The sequence below is a fragment of the Rhinolophus hipposideros genome (genome assembly GCF_964194185.1).
Source record: "Rhinolophus hipposideros genome assembly, chromosome: 12".
Taxonomy (NCBI): domain Eukaryota; kingdom Metazoa; phylum Chordata; class Mammalia; order Chiroptera; family Rhinolophidae; genus Rhinolophus; species Rhinolophus hipposideros.
The window spans coordinates 19699081-19726275 of NC_138058.1; the positions used below are offsets into that span (position 1 = coordinate 19699081).

A 27195-nucleotide genomic window follows, 5' to 3' on the forward strand; every position below is an offset into this window, starting at 1 on the left:
GGTCATTCCCCCACTTAAATCCTTGCTCTTCCCCACTGCCACAAGATAAAGGTTTCCATCAGTATGGAGGTATCTCAGGAATCTGAAAATGGAACTACCCTATGATCCAGTAATTCCACTCCTCGGCATCTACCCGGAGAAATCCAAAACTCCAATTCAAAAATCTGTATGCACTCCTATGTTTATTGCAGCACTTTACACAATAGCCAAGATATGGAAACAACCGAAATGCCCATCGGTAGATGACTGGATTAAGAAGCTGTGGTACATTTATACAATGGAGTATTACGCAGCCATAAAGAAGAAAGAAATCTTATCATTTGCAGCAACGTGGATGGATCTAGAGAACTATGTTAAGTGAAATAAGTCAGAAAGAGAAAGACAAGTACCATATGATCTCACTTATATATGGAATCTAAAGAAAAGACTATGTGAATGAACTAATCAGAAACAGTTTTGGGGACACAAAGAAAAAACCGAGAGTTGTTAGATGGGTGTGGGGGGGGGGGTTGGGGATAAGGGGAAAGCTGAAGGGATTTGGAAGCAGCTGGTAACCACAAGATGGCCTCAGGGTTTTTTTGAAAATTAATTTGGGGAAGGTATTCAATAATGTTGTAAAGATTTTGTTGGGTATCCGAAGGACATGCGTCCTATTTGGGAGACCACCTCAGGGATACTGTGGATACCTGATCATGGCATTGTACACCAGAAGCTAAACATTAATGAATGCCAACTATAATTTTATATATATAATGTGATGGTTCAGTGTGAGGTCGGAGGGATAGTGGATGGGGGGAGGGGGGTTCACAGTGTGAGGGATATAAATGATGAACGTCTAAGTATTACCTTGTCTTGTACACCTGAAACTAATAAAAAAAAAAAAAAAAGATAAAGGTTTCCATTTTAGCATGGTCTGCCCAGTCCTTTATGATCACTGTAAATCCTAACCTGACAGAAGTTACTATTTTAGTGAAAGAGGCAGAAAGTGAACAAAAAATAAGTAAATAGTACTTGATTAATATAGCTCAACTGAAATAAATATATGAAGAGATGCAAAGACCTATAAACTGTTAGCTGTTAATATCACTAGCTCAAATTCCACAGCAAAAGAGGAGGAAAAAACCCAAAAACTCAGGATATGTTCAAAGGAACAGAGAAGCACTGACAGGGTCTTCTTTTTACTCTTTTCCCACATATTAAGCCAAATTTAGGCACACTTGAGAAAAGTGTGAGCTCACCATTTAAAAAAAACTTTCATGTGCAATAAAAGGTGTTATAAACTAGACTACTATGGTGAGGTGAGAATTAATTTCACTTTTGTCCCAAGAAAATCAATGCAAATATGTATGGTCCGTAGAGTAGGATTTCTAAAATAAGCTAAGAATGTGTCAGGTCCTCCGTTTGAAAAGAAAACCCTATCATCTTTCCCTCTCCCAGCTAAAAATACTCTGTCTGTCTCCGAAGGAAGGTCAAATAAAATGTGTCAGTGAGCAGTGACTACTGTTAATTTACCTTTTGGAGACTGTCTTCCATTAACATACCTGTTATATTATGAAATGTTAAATAGCAAAGAGTTAGAATCTGAGATTCCCATTTAAAAAAATAGTTGAATCTTCAAAATTTCATAAAAAACAAGAAAATGGAATTTAATAGGATATTTTTTTACAACATCAGCTCAGCATGCATTTTTATATCCTTATAACAAGGTTGGCTGCATTCCTATTTTAGGTGATGGTTGAAAGTAGGTGATATATACACAAAGGTACATGTAGCAGAGCCAAACTGTGGTGGTGGAGGGAAAGGCATGCTTCTTGCACCGTTGCCTTCCATGCATTCTGGTCAGGCCTTTTGCCAATGGCCCCCGTTATAATGATGAAAGAACACTGACCATACCCTGCATCAACAAACACTGTACCCTGGGGGCAGAAGTATACCATTCAGTCTAGCTTCTGATTGCATCTGATGTGACAACTTTGAATGACCAATGTAGAATTTGGCAAATCATGCTGTTTCCAAATTAATGAAAACTCAGTACATGTTGCACCTAGCATAAGTTCCACATAGCATAATTATGAGTTGGCTTAAAGAACAATACGTGATTCAAAGACTTGTTCACATTGTGCACAGCATTTTAAAACAAATTGAAAAATAAGTGGAAATAGCTATTTGTATAATTAGTGCCAAATTCTGTATGCCTATATTCCTCATAGAGTAAAATAAGGTCGTTTTGACCAAATATGGGCCTTTTCCCACCCCTAACTTCTGGATTTTAGATCACAACCCACTGGAGACCAGCGATGATTTTGAGAGAAGTGTAACTACATCTTTCCCTATACAACAAAATTTGAAAGAGAACCAATTTTTTGTAGTGTATGGTCTTCACAGTTACATGTAAAATACAACCCTTATTTTTAAAAAATCTATTTTTGTCCTAAGGAAATAAAGCGCATATTATTACCTAGAGCTCGGTGAGTGTCTATCCAGAACAAACAACTCTGAATCCTGTCATAAATTATACAAGAATAATGAATATATTTTCGTATAAGTATACATATATAAATGTGTAACACATATTCAGAAGAGAAAATATATTGAGAGAAGGAAAGAATATATAGATTCTTATTATTAGATGAGATTTTTCTCCAAATGCGCAAGAAAACAATGTCTGCAAAATGAGATGAATCACACAACTGATCACGTCAGCTGGATCTGCACTTCACCCATTATTATACCATGAATAAACACATTCTTGGTATGTGAGTGCATATGTTGTTTGTATATTTGTTACTCACATTCATATCCTAGAAATAAGCAATGTCTTAGAAAATAAATTCGTTAGTATTCTCGTTCTCTCTCTATCACACACACAGACACAACACAATTTTAGCATCAAACTTGGATTCCAGCTTTTTTAACACCCAACTCCAATTTATCTAAATGTAATCTTTCAAATTAATAAAAAGGAAAGTGAAATCATGCTGCTGAACAAGTTTCACATATGCATAACTGCATTACTGGGGCTAAAAAAAAATATATCCAAAGCTTTTCTTTTAATGCTACACATGTACTTTCAAAAGGAAACCCAGAAGTGTTGAGGTTAAAGTATGACTTTTATAGTAGAATTAGCAACAAATCATATTCAAATTGTAGACCTGAAATTCTGATTAATGCTTTACGTTCTCTAGAATTGCTATGACCAGAGCCATCAACTTCTCTTTAGACTTGTAATCTACAGCATGGCACTTTTCCTCAGTCTCCGTTTCGAGAAATTAGGAACTGCAATGCCCTATCAAGTTTTCAGTCATGAAGTCTAAAAAAAATCAACTTTTCAGCCTACGTGACCAAGGACATAAATTAGCAGATGATTCTACTATTCTGTTATTCAAAAACACAAATTTTAAATTGGAATGATAAATGCTATGGTAGTTAATATTAAAAGGTAATATTATTTCAATACAAATTACAAAGCTAAGGCAGTCAAAACAATATAGTAGTGGCATAAGTGTGGACATACAGATTAATGAAATAGAATTGAGAGTTCAGAAATAACCCTTACATTAATGGTCAATTGACTTTTGGAAGCAAACGGTACTGAAACAAGTGGAAATTCACATGTAAAAGAATGTAGCCAGACTTTCACAACAAATATAAAAATTAATTAAAATGGATCAAAGATTTATATATAAAAATTAAAACTATGGAACTCTTGGAAGAAAACATAGATGTCAATCTTTGTGATTCGGGACCAGGCTATTGTTTCTTAGAAATGACACTAAAAAGGCATGCAAACAAAGAACAAATAGATAAACTGGACTTCATCAAACTTAAAAACATTTGTGCTTCAAAGGATATCATCAAAAAGTGAAAAAAGACAATCCACAGAATGGAAGGAAAAATTTTCAAATCACATAGATGATAAGGGTCTAATACAAGGATATACAAAGAACTATAACTCAATAATAAAAACACAAATAGCTCAATTAAAAATGGGCAGAAGATTTGAACACACATTTCCCCCAAGAAAACATATAAGAGCTACTAAGTAGATGAAAAGGTTGCTAAACATCATTAGTCAGTAGGGAAACACAATCAAAACACAGTGAGATAACTCTTCATACACACTAGGATGGCTGTAGTCACAAAGATGGAAAAAATAACCGGTGTTAGTTAGCAAGGTCGTGGAGAAATTGGAACCTTCAGACAATGGTGGAAGTAATGTAAAATGGCACGCTGGCTTTAGAAAATAGTTTGGCAGTTGTTCAAAAAAGATACAGAATCACCATCTGACCAAAATTCTACTACAAGGTAAATAAATACCCAAGAAAGATGAAAGCGTATGTTCACAAAAAACTTGTACACTAATGTTCATAGCAGCATTATTCATAGTAATCAAAAAATGGAAATAACTCAAATGTCCATCAACTGAAGAATGGATGAAGTGTGATATATCTATATGTTTGAATATCATTCAGCCATAAAAAAATAAGTGCTGATAAATGCTACAACATGGGTGAACCTTGAAAACAGTACGGTAAGGAAAAGAAGCCAAATACAAAAGGTCACATATTAGATGATTCAATTTATATAAAATGTCTAGAATAGGCAACTCTGTAGAAACACTATGCAGAGTGGGGCTGGCTGAAGAAGGGAATGGAGAGTGATTGGTGATGAGTACAGGATCTTTTTTCAGAGTTAGGAAAATGTTCTGGAATAAGTGGTAATGGTTTCACAACTTTGTAAATATTTTAAAACTACTGTATTGTACATGTTAAAAGGGTGAATCTTATGGCATACTAATTATATTTCAAAAAAACTGAAATAGGTAATATTAAAAGGTAAAATTCGGAACAAAATACAAGATGAAATCTGGAATGCTTCTCCACAAACAACCAGCTCTGAGGTTGAGAAAATAGCTCATTTTGAACATTTCCTTCCAGTTCCTTCCACTTCTAGGAAATAGTCACAACTCAGCTTCTGTCTGTGGCTCTTCAGGTAATTTCGCGCTCACTATTATTTTTCTACCACATTCACACTCTGTTCTCTGGAATTGAGAGGCTTAAGAGATTTGCCTTTTGCCTTTTCCAATATCCATCATCTTTTCTTTATACTAGAACGACCATAAGAGACAAAGTCACATCGTTATCCTTCCAACCATCCATATTTACCACATTCTCCAATTGTTTTTCTCACCAATTTCAATGACACTTTTAGAGTTATGTAACAACCAGATTCTTCCAAGTCTATTTCTGTATTTTAAAAGTGTGTAGACATTTTCACACTGAAACCCTCAGAGACAGGCCCTTTTTCTTTCTTTCCATAAAACCACCGAACTGCGATACAGCAGCTACATTCAACATCTCATTGTCTCTGAGGACAAACTTCGAATACCTTGTACTCTGTCTTCTCCCATCTCCATTTCACTGAAATTCTAATCTCAAAGGTTTCTAATGCCCTCCAAATTGCCAAAGCTAGTCAATCTTCCCAAGTTCTGACACAAAAGTACTTCTCCGAAGAATTCAGTGCTATTAAGAAAAAAGAAAAAAAAAAACACTTTCGCCAAGTTGTAATTTTCTCTTTCAACTAAGTGAAAAATTCTGCAGCTGATATTTATCCACTGTTTTGTTCCCAAGGCACAAAGGTTTTCTTGGAGTAGTGAGTCAGGCGCTGGAGTCATCAAAACATATATACCATGTATGAGTGAAGTCATGTGGTTCTTGACTTTTTCTGTCTGACTTATTTCACTTAGCATGATAATCTCAATATATAGATAATGTACACTTGATAAACTATAATGTACAATATATAGAAACGTACACTTGAAACCTATATGATTTTACTAACCAATGTCAACCCAATAAATTTAATAAAAATGAAAAACTAATAACCTAAGCATACTAGGAAAAAAACAAACATAGGACACACTCACTAGTTTTTGTTTTGTTTTGTTTTTGATCACAAGTAAACTAACTCCTCAGACTCCCAAATTTTTTTTTTTCTGTAAATTGGAGATCTCCCAGGGTTTCTGTAAGGATGATACGAGATATTGCAGTGGTCTGCCACATAAATGGTATTTTTATAATAATTGGAATTATTTATTGTTTTCATCATCATCATAATCACTATTATACACAATATAATCATCAACTCTAAACTCTGTATCCCCAGTTCTGGCCTTTCAAGCACCCTTGGACTCCTTTGTGGGACTAAGGTGTTGGATATGCTCCTATTCCTGCCCACCCCCTCAGTCTAACCAAAGTGCGATTTCTCATCTCTGTCAACAACCATTAAATACCACAGCTTCAGTGAAGCCATCCCCGTTTTCTCAACCTCACGTTTAAAAGCCTGGTATCAGCTTTGATTCTTCCCTACTCCTTGGAAAAAATGTGTTGCCAAGTTTACTCAACCATACCTCTGTAACATTTCCTGAGTGCATCCCCTGTCCTCAATTTCCGCAGGGAGAGGAGGCCAGTTGTTCATTATATCTCACCTACATCGGTGGTTCCCAGACCCGGCAAAATATTGCAGTCAACATCCAGATCCTTGGCACCACTCCCCATCGACCAAATCATAATCTCCAAAGAATACGGCATAGAAATCAATCGGATTGACAAGTTTCCAGGTAATGATCATAAACTGCCAGATGCAGAAATCAATGGCATATTAGGGACACAACCTCTGACAGTAACTCCAAATCAGCTCTTTTCGATACTTCTTACCCAATAACGCCAATGTATTTTATCCGCTGTCATCTTCCTAAGTACTACCCTAACACATGCCCTACCTCTCCACCCTCTACAGAGCAAAGTCCAATCTTCATTATTCAACACTCACTCCTCAAAATCTGTTCCAGCATCTACAATAATAAGTGCTGAGTATATGAAAATTAAGGATTAAACCTCTGAGGAACTGTAACCCTCTAAAGACAGACAGACAGACAGACAGACAGACAGACAGATGATAGAATGAGAATATAGGTATCTACTCAATACCTCTAACATGATTTAAAAAAAGGATCTACAATTGGAACCAATTTTCTCCTTAGCTTGTCATTCAAAGCCTCCACTGTCTGGCTTCATCCTTACAATCACTACCCAAACTCCAATCAAAATGAACAGTTCCCATCGTTTCCATAAAAACTCTTGAGTTTTTCTGCATACAAGTTTTGGCTTATAGTTTGCTCTCTACTTAGAACAGCTCCCCATACTATCCCTCATGTCCCAATGCTCGTCGTCTTTTCTGTCCTAACTAGCCCGAATCCCCAGACAGGAAATTAATTCTTCCTGTTACTCTGAGTGTCTACAGCTCTATGTGGAACTGAATGTCTTCTATTCTATATAACAGACACCTTATGTTTGTTATCTTTCTTATTACATCACAAGTCCCTGTAGGGTTGGATTCATAATGGATCTTACATTAAATCCTCACAGCACCTACTGTATGTCCTAAATATATGTTGCATTAATAAACACATAAATAGGCAACAAATGATTTCATAAAACCTGAATTCTAGTACCTCTTTGGAGCTTTGTCAGATGAAAAAAAAAAGTTCACTAAGATGACATTATCAGTATAAAATTATAGCTGCTTAAGTTATAGTTCATAATGGGACATTTTTTTCATTGTTAAATGATTGAATTGGTCTGCAGGGTAGTGTCATGGTTAATGGTGAGTTAGCAACAATTATGGGCATGTTTAGTTGTGAACTAAGCTTTTACTAGCCTAAGAAACTATCTAAACATACCAAGAATATTTATCTAAATTTCCGGAGAAAACCATATACGAAATTAAAATATACTAATAACTATATCCGAGTCAGAAATGTGGGAGTGTCTCTGTGTGGATGTTTATGCATGTGTGTAGATATAAGTGTAAACATTCTGGAGATTCTATGCAATGATTTGAACTGAGCTTCATATTTAAAAACAAAACAAAACAAAGCCCAAGCCTCACCGGGAAGACCCTATGCACAGCTCAACAGGTAATACTACTGAACTCCAAGTTTTCACTTCATTAGGTTTAGCACCACAGTAGGCCTCTGATAAAATAATACGTGTCAACGCCAATTGAGGAAGCCATCCTGATGTAGACACAGCTGAAGAGGAGCCAGTTAATCTGTACGTATGAACCTAGGAGTAAAAAATAAATGATATGATGGACTTTATAGTCACCTTAGTTCATACGGAACATGCCTCCATAAGCAAGGCCACCATTCTGAAAGCAAAAAGACAGCCAGCACTCAAGAACTTACCACAGTTTTCCAAGGGCTTAATACGTTCCATAAGAGTCTTTCATTCCCAGGGAGTAAGAGGTTCAAATTTTCGGTAATAGAATGTAAATGAGACCACTAGGACGGCAATGAATTTAAAAGTAAACAGGCAAACTATAAACATCAGTCATTTTCTTAAGCTAAGGAAACGTGAAAAATGAATTACATTTAATTTCCAAATGTGTATTGCTACTAGCTCCTCCAAGGCGTCTGTCATGGGTACTGGCTTGAATGGCCACACAGAGCTCTCCCATCACACTCTGTTCCCAGTTTCTGAAACAAAGTGTTTCTCCCTAATAATCACCAAGGACAATACACAGCAAGAACATAAACACACACATCAACATTAAGAGGCATATCTGAGGCCCTGAACTCTCCTTATAGTAAATGGTTTTAGGTTATAAGGAACAGAAAACTCAAAAAGAATTCAGACATTATTTAAATGTATGTATCAAAGGTTACGCTAAGTATAATAACCATGAAAGTGACCTAATGTCTATGTCCACCCAGAACAGTGCAAGGAAAAATGAGCTTAAATTTCAGCAGCAGCAGAAACTTAGGTTCTAGAATAGTCTGCCAAAAAGGCTGCAGAGTTTTCCACTGTGAGTATCACGAAGAATCAGACAGATTGCATCCATGTAGGGATACTTATCCAGAAAATAAAGGTAAATTCGGTGACTCAGAGATCCTTCTGATTTTATTTTAGTACTTAAAACTAGGAAAGTCAAGAATATTTTATTGAATGCCTCCAATAAAAATAAACATTTCCAAATACTGCTTTATCATTTGCTCCTCAAAACCAATCTACTATATGTGTGCATATATATATACATATATGTATATATGTATATATATACTATGTATATATATAGTAGATTATATATGTATATATAATCTACAAAGTATATATACATATATATACATACATACGTACGTACGTACATATATATATATATATATATCCAGTTTCTAGATTTAAAAACCAAAACTCAAAGAGAGGCTACACAATTAACATAATTAGGGGAGTCAGTATTTAAAGGTAGGTTTGCCTGGCTTCAAATCCCATTCCACTGTACTATTTTACATATAATAAAACAGCAGTTAACACTTGGCTTCCTTTACATTGGCAAATAGCTAGGGGGGTATGAGGGCTGCATTTCAGAGAGGTAGGTTCGAGCTCTAGACCTTTAGAACACATACACATCCTTTGAGTGCCCAGTTAGTACACAGTGATGTAACTAGGAATATATCAGAAACTCATTTCAGTTTAAGCACAATAAGAAACCATCATTATCATGTATATTCGAAGACGCCCTAGACCAAAACATCAGTCATGCCTTCTACTTTTCAGACACATGGCAACTAAGAATAAAAGTGCTAGTGGAGGCAATACACACAGGTGCATTCTACCTGGGAGGTCAGTTGTCACTACAAATCCTGTGTGAACCAGATAGAATTACATGGAGGAGTACCTCTGGTCCTAAACCATGGCCTCTAGTACCCTGCTCAGTTTCTAAACAAATGTATGAAACTTTGTCAATGGTGTCAGGACACATTAAATGAGAGAATCAAGAGAGCTCAATATAAACCTATTGTCCTAGTCCGTTTGGTCTGCTACCCTGTTTCCCCGAAAATAAGACCCAGCCAGACAATCAGCTCTAATGCATGTTTTGGAGCAAAAAGTAATATAAGACCTTGTATACATTACATCATGTCATATATCATATCATATCATATTATACTATATGACTGGGTCTTATAGTATAGTAAAATAAGACCGGGTCTTATATTAATTTTTGCTCCAAAAGACACATTAAAGCTGATTGTTCGGCTAGGTCTTATTTTCGGGGAACAGAGTATAACAAAAATACCACATAATAGATAACTTATAAACAAGAAATGTTTATTACTCACAGTTCTGAAGGCTAGAAGTCCAAGATCAGGGCGCCAGCATGATCAGGTTCTGATGAAGGCCCTCTTCCTAGTCACAGACTGCAGACATCTCCCTATGTGGAAGACGTCAGCAATCTGTGGGGACATGATGGACAGTACAAGTAGCTCCCTGGAGCCTCTTTGATAAGGGCATTAATCTCATTCCTGAGGGCTCTGCAGTCATGATCTAATTACCCCCAAAGGCCCTACTTTCTAACACCATCACATTGGGCATGAGGATTTCAACGTATAAATTTTGGGGGTGCCCAAACATTTGGGCGATAGCAACTATCATTAATATTAAAAAAATAACGCCTAGCACCTGTTCTATTAATAAAGAGTCAATAGAATCTTCTATTTGTACAAAAGATAATGCACAGCTTAATCAGAAAAATAAGGCAATAATAAATTAAGATATAAGCAAGGACCAGAGTCTTACTCTCTTTGAAACCTGAGGTTAATGTGTTTTGACAATCACGGCACTCAGAAAAAGAGACAGTGGCAAAAATTGCTATAGAACAATTTATACAATCAAAAAGGTATCAAAGCAAGGGAATTTCTTAAATTTCAATGAAAAATTAAATTTTCAAAACTGCCCATGAAAAGATTTTCATTTTTCTCATTTGCTTACTTATTGAGCTCGGTCTTTGAAAGGAACTCCATGAACTCTATTTAGTCAAGGTCAATGGGTAAAACAATGAGCTGTGTTTGAAATATGAGCATTTATCTTATCTTCTGAGTAATTATTATATTAGTTGACCTTCAAACCTAATGTGAAATACTGTTGCCAAGTTGAAATGACACATAACTAAGAAAGTCAATGCTGTAGCCAGAATTCGGTCCATGATTTAAAATACTGATAGATATAAATTTGTTTCTTACATAAAACATATATGTATATATTTGATAGTATGAAAATAAAATTATATATCCAGACACAATTCAAATTAAAAAAGAGCAGCTGAAATGCTACAAAAAGTAATTTCTTAAATGAGATGGCTGATTGCCGCTGTTAAATTAGTAATAAACCTATATTAATTATTGAAAGTTACAACATGAATGGGAACTTTTGAAGTAAAACTCTTTTTATTTATTTTGAATAATTTATTTTGAAAAGTTTTGAAGTAAAACTCTTTTTATTTATTGCTGAGCAGGATGCCAACTTCACTCTCACCTTTCCCTCCCAGCACTCAATACCACCCCATCCACAGGGACACACTTGAAGGAAAGGCCCAGAGTGCAAACTGCTGTGTATTTTCTCAACTACCCTATACTCCAGTGTATGCCTTTATACAACAGTTCTCACATTTTGTTTTTTAAAAATGGGAAAAGCAAATTTTCAAAAAAAAAGAATAAAAGACAGAGGAAAAGTTTTTTGGTCATCTGCCTAGCTTAAAGAAGTGTTAATTGCAGTCTAATTTGCATACAAAAATAGGACTCTCAAAGAATGGGAGCTAAGGCAAAAAGTGCCCTACACTCAACTGCTAACCAGCTGCTGATATTGGCCTCAGCCTTTCCAGAGCTCTTTGGTGTTTATCTCTGAAATGAGGAAATGAAATTATATGATTTTTAAATGGTCTTTAAAACACCCTCATACTGAATATCAATAGGTTTAATATCCATTTGGCTCACTAGATTTCTGTTGCATGCCTCTTCTGGATAGCACAAGGGAAAGCCACAAAGAAAAGGGGAAAAAAAAAACAAACGAGAAAACTAAGACCATGGAAGAATTATCATTTGCCTGAATTATGAAATAAGAACAATTTTTGTGGGGCTGTTTGGAGACGAGAATTAACTAGATAAATACAGCGTCTAGCACAGTCTGATGATCTGTATGACGTGAATGACGTGAGTCTCCTTTCCTAATGACCTATTTTTTACCTTTTACAGCGAGGCCTTCATATAAGCAAGTTGGATTCAGAATGGCTAAGCTATCTGAAATATCCATTTCCTGGCAATGGGCATGGCAAAACCACCTTAATAATTAAATGTGTCTGTCCCACTAGAAGGTAACACCTCAAATTATCCCTGAGGTGCTGCCAGGTTCTCTGTAGTACAGTGTACAAAGTCGTATTTTAAATTATGGACCATATGCCCTCCCATAATGTTAAGGATCTCCATATGCACTTTTCCCCCTAAACAATCTTTAAGGACGTATTCCCACCAATTAATGTAAAAACTAATATTGAGTGCTATTCTTCAAATGATGCCACAATGTCATTTCACTTCAATATATAGGAGGCTATCAATATGTCTCCAACATATATTCTCAGCCACTCAAAAAAAGTTTCATATACAATCAGGCATTAATGGTTATGAAGAAGAATCAGCATATGAATGACAAGCAATTCTCCATCCACTTTTGCTAAATGTAGCAAAAGCTTTACATTAACTGTATGATGCATTGAAGAATAAGGCAGAAAATCAAGTATAACCATTTCAACAACCAAAATCTATTTGCCGATACATGCATGTATCGACAAACAGTATAAAATATTAAAATAGGTACAGCTGTAAGAGCAAGTTGCAAAGTTCTCTCATTTCCTGAAGTAATAATTATTTCTATTCATTTAAACATCCCTCATTGGATTAAATAATCACATTATCGCAGATTCAATGTTCTCCATTTTTCTGCATTTTAGGCAGTGAACCTGTGGTTAATGTTCTCTACAAAGGCATGTAGGTTTAGGAGGAGGGGCACAGCAGTCTTGGGAGGCAGAGGTGGATTCAATTGTTACCCTCACACTTATAGGCTAGTCGACTTGGGTAAATCAGTTGAATTGAATATGCCTCACTTTGTTCATGCTGTAAGGACTGTGTTCGCAGAGTTCCTGGAATACAGTGAGGATCCAAACAATGTTAGGATCTCAAAGCTTGCTCACAATGTATGATATTTGGTATAAAGAGTAAGGGAATGAATGAATGAATGAATGAATGAATGAATGAATGAATGAATGAATGAATGTTGTGCTCAATGATGTCATGGTGATCCTACAAGGGCAATGTTTGAACATTTTCCTATTTGATTTTCTCATGTAAATTTTTCTTTATTAATATATCATAACATTCTGCTATCACAATTTGGCTCCAGTTTTGGAATGAATGCTGTGGTGTGCTGCCTAGACCCCCTTTCCAGGAGCAAAATACTCCTTTCTCCAGATTCCAGGAGAGGTGTCTATTGAGGACTTACATCTGAGTCCCTCTCTGGAAATTGCCTGTAACTGAAGGAAGATGCCTTGCCAAAGTCATGCCTTCTCCCTAGGGGAAGACTGCATCCAACGATTAGTTATCTTAGAGTCCAAGGACATGGTCCCTTTACCTCATATAGAACAACTCTGAGCAGCTATTCCAGCTTCAGAACTCCCAAGGGGCTCAGCTGAGGATGAGGTATTTAGAAACGTAGGTAACCATACAGTGTAGAAAGGGGAAACCACACAGTCTGAGAACCGTTAGACACAGAGTATGAATTGACATTCATATCTAGGGACCCGAACAATCATTATGGCCTCTCTCCATTAGAGTGAAGATATATGGGAATCAGGTAATAAATGAAGTTCCAGCCAATCTGCCCCATTGAGTCTATGGATCTAGCCAGTGGTCGTTTTACTGGTCTCTGAAGGTATCACTGAAACAAGCATACATATAAATAACAGAAATCCCAGTTTGGCTTAGTGGCTTCCATGTAAATCTATTAGAGATGGGGAGGTCAATACCCATCTACAATACCCACCACGGTCCTGAAAGATGACCATAAATGACTACAAACTCAACCAAGACGTAACCTCAATTGCACCTGCAGTGTCAGATGTGGTATTTTTATTAGAACAAATTAACACAGCCTCAAGTACGCCATCATGGAGCCGGTGAAGGGATTCTTTTCCAACTCTTTTAAGTAGTATATTCAGAAATCATTCATATTTGTATGAGAAGGAAAAGAGTAGACATACAGGTCTTGTTCTAGGTTTATATTAACTCTCTTGTCTTCTATGAAAGTATGAAGAGACCTGAACCATGTTCTGAAAAACATGATATTTGTCTCCGAAGTCAGTAACCTTAAATTAATCAGACAAGACGCGAAAAAATATGCTGGTTCGGGAGGCAGCATATTCCACATTTGTGAATACCGCCCTAACCCATGTGCCAAGTAACACAGTACTATGGGAAACACAGAACTGAATAACAAAGCTCTTCCAGAGGGCATTTAAATTCTGTTATTTAAACAAACAAACAAAAAAAAAACACTGCTGGCCAAATCAGGTTTCTAACTCCTATGTTATAGTATTCTACTGTTTCTAATAAGTAAACTGAGATATAGAAAGGAGAATGTGAAATCATCAGGACACAATTTCATCTAATTTGGTTTTTGGATGGGTAATTAGAAGTAGGTTTGAGTTCTGAAATATTAGTATATTTTGCATGACCAGTGGACACACAACCTGTATAGTATAACATCAGAATGAACCTCTCTTCTTTAAAAATCTTTCCTACTCAGGTTGGAAGGACTGGAATTGGGGGTTGGGTGGTGACACAGAGAAGGATGTAGCAGCTGGCTAATGCCACACACAAGTCAGGTCAAGAAGGGAACGCACTGTAAGGGCAAGCAAAGCCAAACTGAACCTGCAACAGCAGGGAGTGTTCCATTCTCAGGTCCCTCCAATTAAGCAAGAAATCACCATCAAGAAAGAGGAGGGAATGAAAGCTGAGTTATTAATTGTCCAGTTATTCTTACAACAAAGTAGGCAAGAATAAACAACGGGGAAAGGACAGTATCTTCAATAAATGGTGTTGGGAAAACTGGACAGACACATATAAAAGAATGAAACTAGACTACTATCTTACACAATGCACATGAAAAATTAACTCAGAATGGATTAAAGACTTGAATATAAAACCTGAAACAATAAAACTCTTAGAAGAAAACATGGGCAGTAACCTCCTTGACATTGGTCTTGGCGATGATTTTTTGGATCTGATTCCAAAGGCAAAGGCAAGAAAATCAAAAATAAGAAAATGGGAGTCCACCAAACTAAAAAGCTTCTGCAGAGCAAAGAAAACCATCAACAAAATGAAAGCACAATCTACAGAATGGGAGGAAATATTTACAAGTTATATGTCTGACAAGGGTTTAATACCCAAACTGTATAAAAAACATTTGTACAATTCAATAGCAAAATGATAATCCAATTTCAAAATTGGCGGAGGATGTGAATAGATATTTTTCCCAAAAAGACATACAGATGGCCAGCAGGTGCATGAAACTATGCTCAACCTCACTAACCATAAGGGAAATGAAAATAAAACCCACAATGAGATACCACTCTACACCTGCTAGAACAGCTAATATCCAAAAGACAAGAAATAACAAGTGTTGGTGAGGATGTGGACGAAACGTGACCCTCATTCACTACTGGTGGGATATAAAATGGTGCAGCCACTATGAAAACAGTACGGAGGTTCCTCAAAAAATGAAAAATAGAACTACCATATGATGGAGCAATTCCACGACTGCGATGTATCTGAAGAAAATGAAAACCCTGATTCAAACCTTTATGTTCATTGAAGCATCATTTCCAATAGCCAAGGTATGGAAACAATGTAATTGTTTATTGATGATTAATAGATAAAGATGTGGTACACACATACACTGAAATACTACACAACCATAAGAAGAATGTAATCTTACCACAGATAGATGTTAGGGCACAATGTTAAGTGAAATAAGTCAGTGAGAGAAAGACAAATACCGTATCCTCTCACTTACATGGGAAATGTAAAAAACAAAACAAACAAAATAAAACACAGAGATACAGAGAACAGACTGATGGTTACTACAGGGAAGGGGGGTTGGAGGGTGGAAGAAATGGTGACAGGGGTCAAGGGGTACAAAGTTCTAATTATAAAATAATAAGCCATAGAAATGTAATATACAGCATGGTGACTGTAATAAAAATATGGTAGTGCATACTTGAAGGCTACCAAGATAGTAAATCCTACATATTCTCATAACAAGAAAAAAAAAAGTAACTTTGTATGAAGACAAACAGCAACCAGACTTACTGTGGCGATCATTTCACAGTGTATACAAGTATTAAATAATTACCTTGTATACCTGAAACCAATTTAATGTTATATGTCAATTATACCACAATGTAAGAAAAAGAATATCCACCAGTTTGCAAGACCTCAAGCAGAAGATAAACTTTACAAATGAGAGTGATCACTCTCTTACTCTTAGTACATCCCTTGGTAGAAATAAAAACAGAAACTATAAATGTAAAGAATACGTAACTGGAGTTTTCACTACATTAACATCACAACAGTCATACTACTGAGAAACCTACGAATGTAAAGAATTTGGAAGTATGTTGAAAACCCTTTACTGCTTCTATCATATTCTTTTCACACATCGGAGAATTCATAATGGAGACAAACTGTATACATGTCATCAGTGTGGAAAATGATCTTTTCTTCATGGCTCTAGGCTTATTGGAAATAAGATAACTCGGACCAGAAAGAAAGCTTATGCAAGTCCTGAATACTAAAAATCTTTCAGACAGAGCAGCCACCTCATTACTTGTCAGCGTACTCATGTAAGTGGGAGTCCCTATAAATATAACAAAGTTGGGGAGTCTTATAGCCAGAGATCTCAAGTCATGATGCATTATGAAATTCGCAGTTGGATAAAAATCATATGAGTGTAAAGACTGTGGAAAATAGGTGAAGCCTTCACCCTTTTTTCACATTAGAGAACCTATGATGGAGAGAAATCATGAGGCCCATGGCTGTGAAAAATTCTTCAGCCAGAGTTCTGCACTTATTGCACCAAAAAATTAATATAAAGAACCGTGTGACTGTTGGAAAGACTTCATCCATAAGAACCTTATCAAGCATCAAAGAATGTATACTGAAAGAGACCTATAAATGCAATCCATGTGGAATTATATTCAGCCAGAACTCTCAACTTACTTTTCTTTTGTTAATGGCATTAACCTTAATATGTATCAGGAGAGTCATATTGGAGTAATACTTATTAATATAATAAATATGGAAAATTAGTCATCAAGAGCAATGACTTTACTTTGCATCAAAGAAATCATTTCTGAGAGAAGCTCTGCAAATGTCATCTATGTAGAAATATTTTAAATCATGTAATTGTCCTTATTGTGCACTAGAGAAGTGCTTCTGAACACACACACACACACACACACACACACACACACACACTACATTTCAGTAAACAAATGCATCAGATTTTCTTTTTTTCCAAAACTTTCATAAATTCCTACAAAAGTCATTGGCCTAGAAGCATTCTTGACCATGCCTTAAGGCTTAAATCCGAGAAGAAACCATCACATAGGCAAGTTGTTGTTAAGAAATGACCATGCTTCATTATCTTCTTCAGAAAGATAAATAAAAAATGCTACTGTAGAGAGTGCTGTTGCTGAGAAGACTAAAAATTGTATACAGTTCTTGCAACAAAAGCTCGTAAATAATATTCCAGTGAGTTAATATGAAATTATTACTTGACTGCTCCCTTTTTGGGACACTTAATAGGTTTCAATCTGTTATATTTGTCTGCTTTAAACCACACTTCAGTTAGCAGCAGGGAATTGTAAAGCAATCAAAGGAAACACATTTACACTAACTCTAGAATAGATTTTAAGTGTATTTGCATAAGGACAAGAATTGAAAGGGCATCTATATATAAATGAACAGAAGTAATGTAGTAGATAAAAGGAGTATAAGGAAGTTTCTATAGTTTATTCAGAACTATTGTAATAATACTTTGAATAAAATTTTAAATATTTTCAAAAGCTAGTTATTTTCTCTATTTTATCATCACCGAAGCCTGGATACAATTTGCCAGGAAAACTTCCCATGAATTCTAAGATGTTGTAGGTCACAGTTAGAGTTCTACTCTTTGAGACATGGTTTTAAAAGCTCCTGAGAATTTAAAAACAATTCCCCATAATTTGGGAATTAGGGAAAACACTGGACAGCACAAGAAGAGGTCTCATTGAAATGGGAGCATGTACATTTAATTATAACAGTTGTCCTCCTGTGACAAACACAACACCGCATAAGCTGCCCACCCTTCTCAAGTTAGTCCTTTATCTACAGAAACACACATAGTTTAAGAGCAGAGTCTTGAGCTTGACTGCCTAGGATGAAACCCATCTTCTTCCCCAACTAGATGTCTGATCTTAGGCATGTTACTTAGCTTCTCTGTGCCTGAACTACATATATCCTCCTTTCTTAAATAAGAATAACAGCAATACTTACCCCACAGGCTTGTTGTATTAAATGAGTAAATATGTAAAGAGCTTAGAATAGTGTCTAACACATATTAAGTGCGTAATAATTACTATTTAATTCATTATTAATTAATATTATTTTTGCCCTGGCCTAATTTAAACCTGTTTCAGTATTTATGCAATCTCATGAATTTTCAGTTCACTTCCAGCCACACGTTTTCTCCCTTTGCCTGAACCAGGAGTTAGTAGATCCCTGACCCCTAGTGGATTTATTGACTCACTTCTGATAAACTATTTTTAGTATTATTTTTTAAATGAAAAAGATATTCCCCAACTGTACAAAAGCGTTATGTTCACCATTTTATCACTTTAATGTTTATTTAATATTTGATATTTGAGATGTTCAATGTAGTTAGTATACGAGGTCAACTTCTATGACAAAAGCCAACAGAGCAACGGATTAAACAAAGTTTTTCTCTTTCATGTAACATTTGGTATTTAGTAGTCATACTTGATATGGTTAGTCCGTGTCATTGATCCATGCTCCTTCTATCTTATTGTTCTGGTATCTTCAAAAGGCAGCTTCCATCTCGGGCTCTAGATGCCCTTACCATAACTCAATCCAGCCTGCGGATACTAGAGAAGGGGGAGTGAAGATGTGCCTCTTTTGTCTAAGCATAGGACCTGAAAGTTGCAACATCACTCAGTTCACATTTTATTGAACATAACTTCGTCAGTGACTACATCTAGCTGCAAGGGAGGCAGGGACATACTATATTGTCCTATGTCCAATTCAGGGGTCCTGTTACTAAAAAAAGAATGAGAGAATGGGTATGGAGGCTAATATGCTATCCCTGCAGCAGTGCTATTCTGTGAAGCTCAGTTTAAATATCGTATAGATATTTGGAACTAGAAAAAAACCTGACTGAATCTACCTGGCCTGTGAAATTAACACTGACATTATAGACTTTAAACAAGAAAGTATGGAAACTTAGTTACACTGTTGTAGACAAGACACTATAATATTCATCTAGATAAGGTATTATAATATTCATCTAGACACATAACATTACTAGTCTCCTAGGATTGAGAGGATTGTGATATACTGTTATCTAAAGCAACCATTCACAAGTATACACTCAACAAAGGTTCACTCTCTTCCGTTTTACCTTCCTTCTTGATAGCCCTAGCCTGTCACTACTCGTAGGTTATAATAAAATAGAACAATGATCATATGTCCAATTTAAGAATAGTAGGCTCCTTCCTGCACAGCAAGCTTGATGTCCTACAAAAGGAGTATTATGATTGGCAGCTGCTTGCTTTCTATTCCAAAGTCTGGCTATTTGAGCTTAGGAATCCACCCAGAACTTAAGCAATGGATGCCAAAGAAATATGTGTCCGTAAGGCATCTTGGACTCTGCATATTTGCTAAGCATTTTCCTTGTGTGATTCACAAAATATAAGAAGTGACCTATCACCATCCTAGGCCCTATGAAAAAATCCATCCTCTTAGTGTCAATACGAAACAGCTCTGAAGCTATATGCATTCCTACCAAGTCACTGAGACCTAATCTAGCTATGTCCCTGAACTACCAAAAACCACTTATCAACAAAGCCACACGAACTTGTGTATATCTTCTATGCACAGAAGCGTACTAGCATCCAACATACGAACTAGTACAGTTATTCTCTAATCCCAGAAATCATCCCACTTGATAGAACTATTGAATTCAACTTTGACCCATTCCCTGTATTAAAAAAAAAAAAAAGTTGATTTCAACTGCTTTACTTATAAAATATACTCATATTTATAAGGTCTCATGCCAAGAAAGTCACTGTGTGCTATGTCTCTTAAAATGAAGAGGTCATGGACTAACTTTTCTGGACTTAACCTATGATTTTACTGCTGTATTGCAACTACTATCCCATTCAGAAAAGGGGTGAAAAGGTCCCAAGCCTGAATCTTCCTGACGAGTTCTGTCCAACTCTGTCCTGGTTAAAGAATCACAGTTGCCTTTTTCTGCTGTAATATTTTTAGGAAAGAAATTTAAATTAAGCAATCATTTCGTATTCTGTAATATTTCCAAGTTGATGTTAATGAAATTTTGATTTCATGACAAAGATATAGAGTGGACCTGGTAAAATACATAGACACAGTATGTTATTTCCAGATCATTCTGCAATATTGTGTAGCTTACTAAATCATTTCCATTATAAAATCACATTTTAATATATGGTCATCAATAAAGTGATTTGTTCATTTGTTCGTCAAGTATAAAACCAATGCATTAAAAAAGGTCCAAGATGGAAGCAGTTATATTGTTGAAAACAAGTTGGCTGGTTGAAAATGGTCAAAACAAGGAATTCAAAATAAGAAATGAGTCAAAAATGTTTATTTCCCATTGATGATTTCATAACTAGCCAGCTACAGGTGCCTACTTTACCTTTACAAACAATAAATAGTCAATTAAGGAAACAACACTAAAATTTCAATATTATTATCCTCAAAAAGAAAGGTACAGTAATGGTTGGTTATTGGAACGACAATTTGATTTCTCATTTCAAAGTAAAAAAGCAAAATCTTAATGATCATTGAGAGGATATCCAACACATAATGACCATTTCTTTGTCTTTTTCAGATTTCATGTTTTGTTTTCATTTTTATTTTTTAATGCACCGTTACAAATATTTTATCCAAGTTTCACAAATATATTTTAATGGAAAAATATGAATATGTGACTAATAGTAAAATCATATATCAGAGTTTTAATATCATTTTTAAAATACAAAATAAACTTACAGTGAATACAACTTTCCTCAATTATACAACATAAAACAGCCAGGTTTGTTCAGACAGTTCGTTTGGTAATGTAAGCCTAAGTCTATGAAAGTATTGCCCAAAAAAGAAAAACAGAGCATTTATAAATGGTTGAAATGTAATTAGAAAAATTGTAAAACATACTACTTATATTTTTTAAGCGGTAAAATATGCATAAAACTGTATTGATATTCATTAAATTTATTAAACTCCTACATATTCTGATTACTTGGTAAAAATTCTTAATGCACATTAAAAACAGAAATGCATCATGATGAAAAAAACAACATTAAAGTATTTTTAAGAGTTTTTTGACAGTTTCAACCAATTTACTAGGAGATAGTGAAATTGTCTTATTAAACACAATTGAAAAATTGTCACCCCAATAAACTTTAATTTAAAAAAAAGAATAAACAAATGTGTGTGTAAGATTTCCAAAATTAAAATAGCTACATTCTATTCTATCATTTGTAAGCTAATAATTTATTGATAGTGTTTCAAGTACTGCGCTGTGAATTTTATATGCATTATCTCTAATCCTTATGACAGTTATGCAGGTTGGCATTATTACCTTATTTTAAAAATAGGTAAATTAGGGCTTAGAAATTCTCATTAAACCTAACCAGTGCAATGGAGCTGGATCTGAATCTAGGAGCTCAAGATACATAATAAAATATTTGAGACATTCTGTTTAAAAGTTTGCTGCTTAGGTTGTTACCATGTCTTGGCCACTGTAAATAAAGCTGTAATGAACATTGGAGCAATTATATCTTTACAGATAAATGTTTTCAGCTTTTTGGGTAGATACCCAGGAGAGGGATTGCTGGGTCATATGGTAATTCTATTCGTAATTTTTTGAGGAACCTCCACACTGCCTTCCATAACGGCTGCACCAATCTACATTCCCACCAATAGTGTATGAGGTTTCCTTTTTCTCCACAGCATCTCTTACACTTGTTATTATATGTCTTGTTGATACTAGCCATTCTAACTGGTGTGAGGTGATATCTCATTTTTTTTTTTGCAAGTCTCTGATGATTAATGATGTTGAGCATCTTTTCATATGTCTATTGCCATCTTTGGAGAAATGTCTCCTCAGGTCATCTGCCCATTTTTCAATTGTTTTGTTTTTTTGTTGTTGAGTTGTATGTGTTCCCTATATATTTTTGGATATTAGCCCCTTATCAGGGGCAACATTTGCAAGTATCTTCTCCCATTCAATGTCCTTCAATAGATGATTGGATAAAGAAGATGTGGTATACATCCACAATGGAATACTACTCTGCCATAAGAAAAGATGAAATAGTGTCACTGAAGACAAAATGGACAGATCTTGAGATTATTATGCTATGCAAAATAAGTCACACAGAAAAAGTCGAGAACAATATGATTTTGCTGATATGTGGGATATAAGACTAAAAGCAAACAAAGGAACAAGACAAACAAATAAACAAAAACTCATAGACACAGGCAATATTTTAGTGGTTACCAGAGGGTGAGGGGCGTAGGGGTGAGGGTAAATGGGGTCAAATATATGGTGATGGAAGAAGAACTGTCTCTGGGTGGTGAACACACAATGTGATAGATAGACGACGTACCACAGAACTGCACACATAAAACCTATGTAACTTTACTAAGCACTGTCACCCCAATACATTTTAAAAATTTATTTTTATTTAAAAAAAAAAAGTTTGCAACTTAATTTCAATACTTTTAATTCACAAGAACAAAAACATTCAGGTAAAAAATACAAAAAGAAAAAGTAAATCTTGCTGCCTAAGTGTGCAAAACTCTTAACATTAAGAATCCTACATAGAATAGCTATTTTAGGATGAATCTTTTCCTTTTTATGTCAGATAACATACAGGTCATTTTTTAATACAAAATTTCTTTCTTTTGACATTGACAGGCTGATGACAATAGCCCGTACGAGGAGATGAAAAATGGGTACTAACACTGGCTCTAGGAAATTGCAGCAGCCAGACAAAACCCTTCGGGTCATCATGGCAAGACTAACAGTACTGAGAACATTCATGCAAAACACAGTACTTTCAGTCTCAAAAGGTGAGGCGCATCTCAGTTGTAGAAATGCAAAGCAAAGCTTTTTAAAATCTAAGGGAAAAAATTTTTAAATCCAGAAGCTTTTCAGTTGAATAGCGTTATTAGTTTTCCAGCATTACGACAAATTATCACAAATACCAGGTGAAGCATTCCATAAAAATTATGAAGACTGGGGAAATACAAATTTCAGATATTCTCAGAGGTACCATTGTACTAAGCTGAGGCACTAGGCACTGTATTATGTATTTAATCAACTCCTAAGACATAAGGATTTGGGCTAAATGGAGAACATGTCCACTCTGTTACTAAACATATTCTTGAGTATGTAAGTTTATTCTTGACCTAAACTTACAAGGTTGAAAATGTTGAGAAAACACACATAGATAAGCATAGTTACAATTTTGCAAATAAAATGCAACAAAGAAATGTTCCTTGAGGCCATGCCTCATGGGCATTTTGCAAGATAGAAAATGAAAATGCCAGATCACAAGTAAATAAACCAAAACCCTTTGATCAATACAGCATTAAAATTACACAGTTAATCACACCAATGAGAAAGCTATAAAGTGAAAGCCACTAATTTCCTACTCTCCAGACAGAGTTAAGATGCTTGAAGCAGCTTCTTTGGTGAAACCTGTGGCAAGTCAGTAAAATTGTCAATAATAAAAAGTATTCAGGGAAAAAAAAAAAATCACTGACGAGTTAAATGGTGTCCAGAAACGACACAAAGCAAACTAATAGAATCAAATATCTCCTGTGCAAATTTATAAGTGACTACATTAATATTTAAGAAAATTGAGTCACATTTGATTCCCACCCTGGGTAAAGCAAGTGACACTCATGCCACATTTTAGGAGACTCCAGTGTAAAACTGACAACAAGAATGCAATGAAGATTAGTGCACTTTTGGCTGGGGAGACTTACAAGGAGGATATTCCATATGGAGATGGACTCAGCTCAAGTAGCAAAACTTGGCGTCTGTTTTCTTTATTTTTAAGGATATATAGTGTACTCACTCTGTGCCAGACACTGTTTAAGGCACTTTACAAATATCGAGCTTTTGATTCTCATGGCAACTCTAAGAGGCAATAAGTGGAGGCACAAAGAAGTTCAGTAACTTGCTCAAGCTACTAGGATGAGAACGCAAAGACTCGACACCCCTAACCACTAAGACGTGCTGCCTCCTTCTGAATCATCTAAACCTGCCCCAAAGGTTTGTCATTCCTGCATTCTCCCTGAGATATACGTATAAGCATTATTAATATTTCATGCAGCAAATATTTATGCAGAGACTTGGGAAGCAAGAGCAAGCAAAAGCAGGTGTAGCTCCTGTTCTCATGGAGGTTGCAGTCTGGTGGAGGGCAGGCATTCGGGAACAATTACACAAATGAGTATACAATTGCTAATTATGATAAATTCTATGAGAAAAAGACAGGTTCTCTCAAAGTACATGACAAGGAACCTGACCTGGCCTGTGCATTCAAGGAAAGTTTCCTTGAAACATGACACAAAGCAGTTCTAAATCTGCTGTCATTAGCCAGATGAAAAAGTGAAATAAGGTCCCCCTAATTTCCATGTAGCTATGGCTGGCCTCATTTACTGATGCAGGAGTGAGAGGACAGATAGCTCTAATCCATAGCTCAGGGATGTTCAAATACTGCCTACCTTTAGGGGTCCATAAAAGTATGCTGAAGTCACAGGATTAGATAACTGAAGGCAAGCCCAGCCAGCTTTGCGGGTGAAGATAGCATTTCTGGGCCTCCTTATTTCTCCCTCTCCTAATAAAGCCCCTATGACTTATTATGATAAGGATTAAAATGGGAGGGAACTATGAATAACGCTGTATGCTGAAAAGGGACTTTTGTGAAAGCTTCATTCTTTTAGTTGGAATTCACGTTAAAACTACTTCCACAGCACCAACGGGCCTCAGAAGGTCAAACAAAGTTTTCTGTAAATTAGCCTTGGCAACTTTGTCCCAAGGACCCAGGACCACAAAGGCACCTATTTCCCTCACATCTGAACAGGCTTTCTCTAGGCCTCTTAGCACTTTCTAAACACTCATTTGAAATGTGAAGGCCAACAGAGTCCACAGGAAAAGAAAAGTTTGAACAGCAATGACAAGCAGAAAGGCTACTTCCGGCCTTTGCATGCCTCAGTCCTATTAATATATTCCCCCATCGTGTTAGCTTTGTTTTCTAATAACACAACACTGCTGACTCACATTCACCATATGGTTCTCTTGGACTCCCAGGTCTCTGTCTGCTGTACTTGTGCCTGCCCAGCTAGTCTTTTCTTAACCATGATTTGCACAATTACTTGGATGTTTTCATGTCTAAGAGAAGCTTGCATTTATCCTTATTGATCTTGACTTTGATTTTAGCAGATCACTTCTCCAGGTTATTCCATTCTCAAGGCTGCTGCCCTCGTTCAGGTCCTTATAATGTGTCACCTGACTCACTGCAAGAGCCTCCTAATTGATTTCTCTGCCAGCACCTTTCCCAATTATGATTCTCTCTTTGCACAGTCACCATTCACGCTTCAGACATTAGAACACATTAGACAGCTTCCCTTTGCATAAAAATGAAGCCCAATCACTTAGAATAGCATTCAAGGACCTGTATAATTTGTTTGCATCACTTTCTCCAGCAAACTCTGACCCCATGTGATCAACCACACAAGATTCCTCCCCTCTTGACAACATTCACTGAATGACATTAATTTTGCTTATGCTCTCCATTCCTCTAAAATGACACCATACCCAGCCCTGCCCACTATTTCTACTCTCAAAATCTCCTCAACATTAAGGCCACATTCTGTATTTTCCCATTTACCCCATTCAAAATGTTTTTCCATCCACTGTGCTTTCCATGTATTTTGCGTCACTATTCCAATTCAGTAGCTCCTCAACAATTCTAAAGATTCTAAATACCATGGCTGAATAACCAAGACTGACCTGCTCAAGTTCTCAAAAATAAGTAAACAAACAAACATATGGATTAGGAAAAAGTATAATAGTTTTAGACTATAAATGTACAGTAAGTATAAGGTACCTCTTCTTGATACATTATGGTTAAAAGTATACTCTGAGAAGATTTTTTTCAAATAATCTGTTTTGTTATAATTATTGCTGTAGCACCATCCTTCCAGAATCTGGTATGTCCATGATTTTTAGCTTGTAGAGTTTGAAAAAGAAATAGTAATTTGTGTTCTCTCTTATTTGTACTTTAATCATCTTGTATTTTCAAGTAACTTTTTGTGACCCTGATTTTGTACTTATATGTTGAGTAAATGAAATTTAAATAGCAATTGCCTCTCTTGGCATGAACATGGTCACCTGTTTTTTTCCTAGCAAAAGTCGAATCAATAATTTTACAATCTCTTACTGGAGAAAGCTGAACTGAACCATGCATGTGTAAATAATCCTAAATTTTAAATTTGGAACACAAAACTATAAAATCCTATTATCCAAAATTTACTGGCATCAAACAAAGTAAGTTGTATACATAACTTCCTCTCAAGAGGAAGAGGGAGATATGGTGGATGATTCAATAAGCATGTGTTGAAAACAATTATTATATTCTTCAAGAATGTAAATGTCACTGTCATGGTAAGTATTTATGGTATAAAAGTAAAAGAGGATAAGGGGGGAAGGGGTGGTAGATGAGGGTAAAGGGGATCAAATAAATATATGGTGATGGAAGGAGAACTGATTCTGGGTGGTGAACACACAATGTGATTTACAAATGATGTAATACAGAATTGTACACTTGAAATCTATGTAACTTTACTAACCATTGTCACACCAATAAACTTTAATTAAAAAAAGAAAAAGTAAAAGTGGTTCCCAAGTTCTGTGTTCTTGT

General features: G+C 35.7%; 1 protein-coding gene across 4 annotated transcripts in view; it reads right to left on the reverse strand.

Moving 5' to 3' along the window:
- CTNNA2 (catenin alpha 2) overlaps positions 1-27195 on the reverse strand; it is a 1066300-nt gene that overhangs the window by 1014849 nt on the left and 24256 nt on the right. The window contains exon 2 of one of the 4 annotated variants that reach the window (XM_081068569.1): positions 10181-10294. The exons of the other annotated variants lie outside the window; for them this stretch is intronic. The gene's annotated coding sequence lies outside the window, so the exon portion shown is untranslated. The remainder of the gene's footprint in view (positions 1-10180; positions 10295-27195) is intronic. 4 annotated transcript variants of the gene reach the window in all.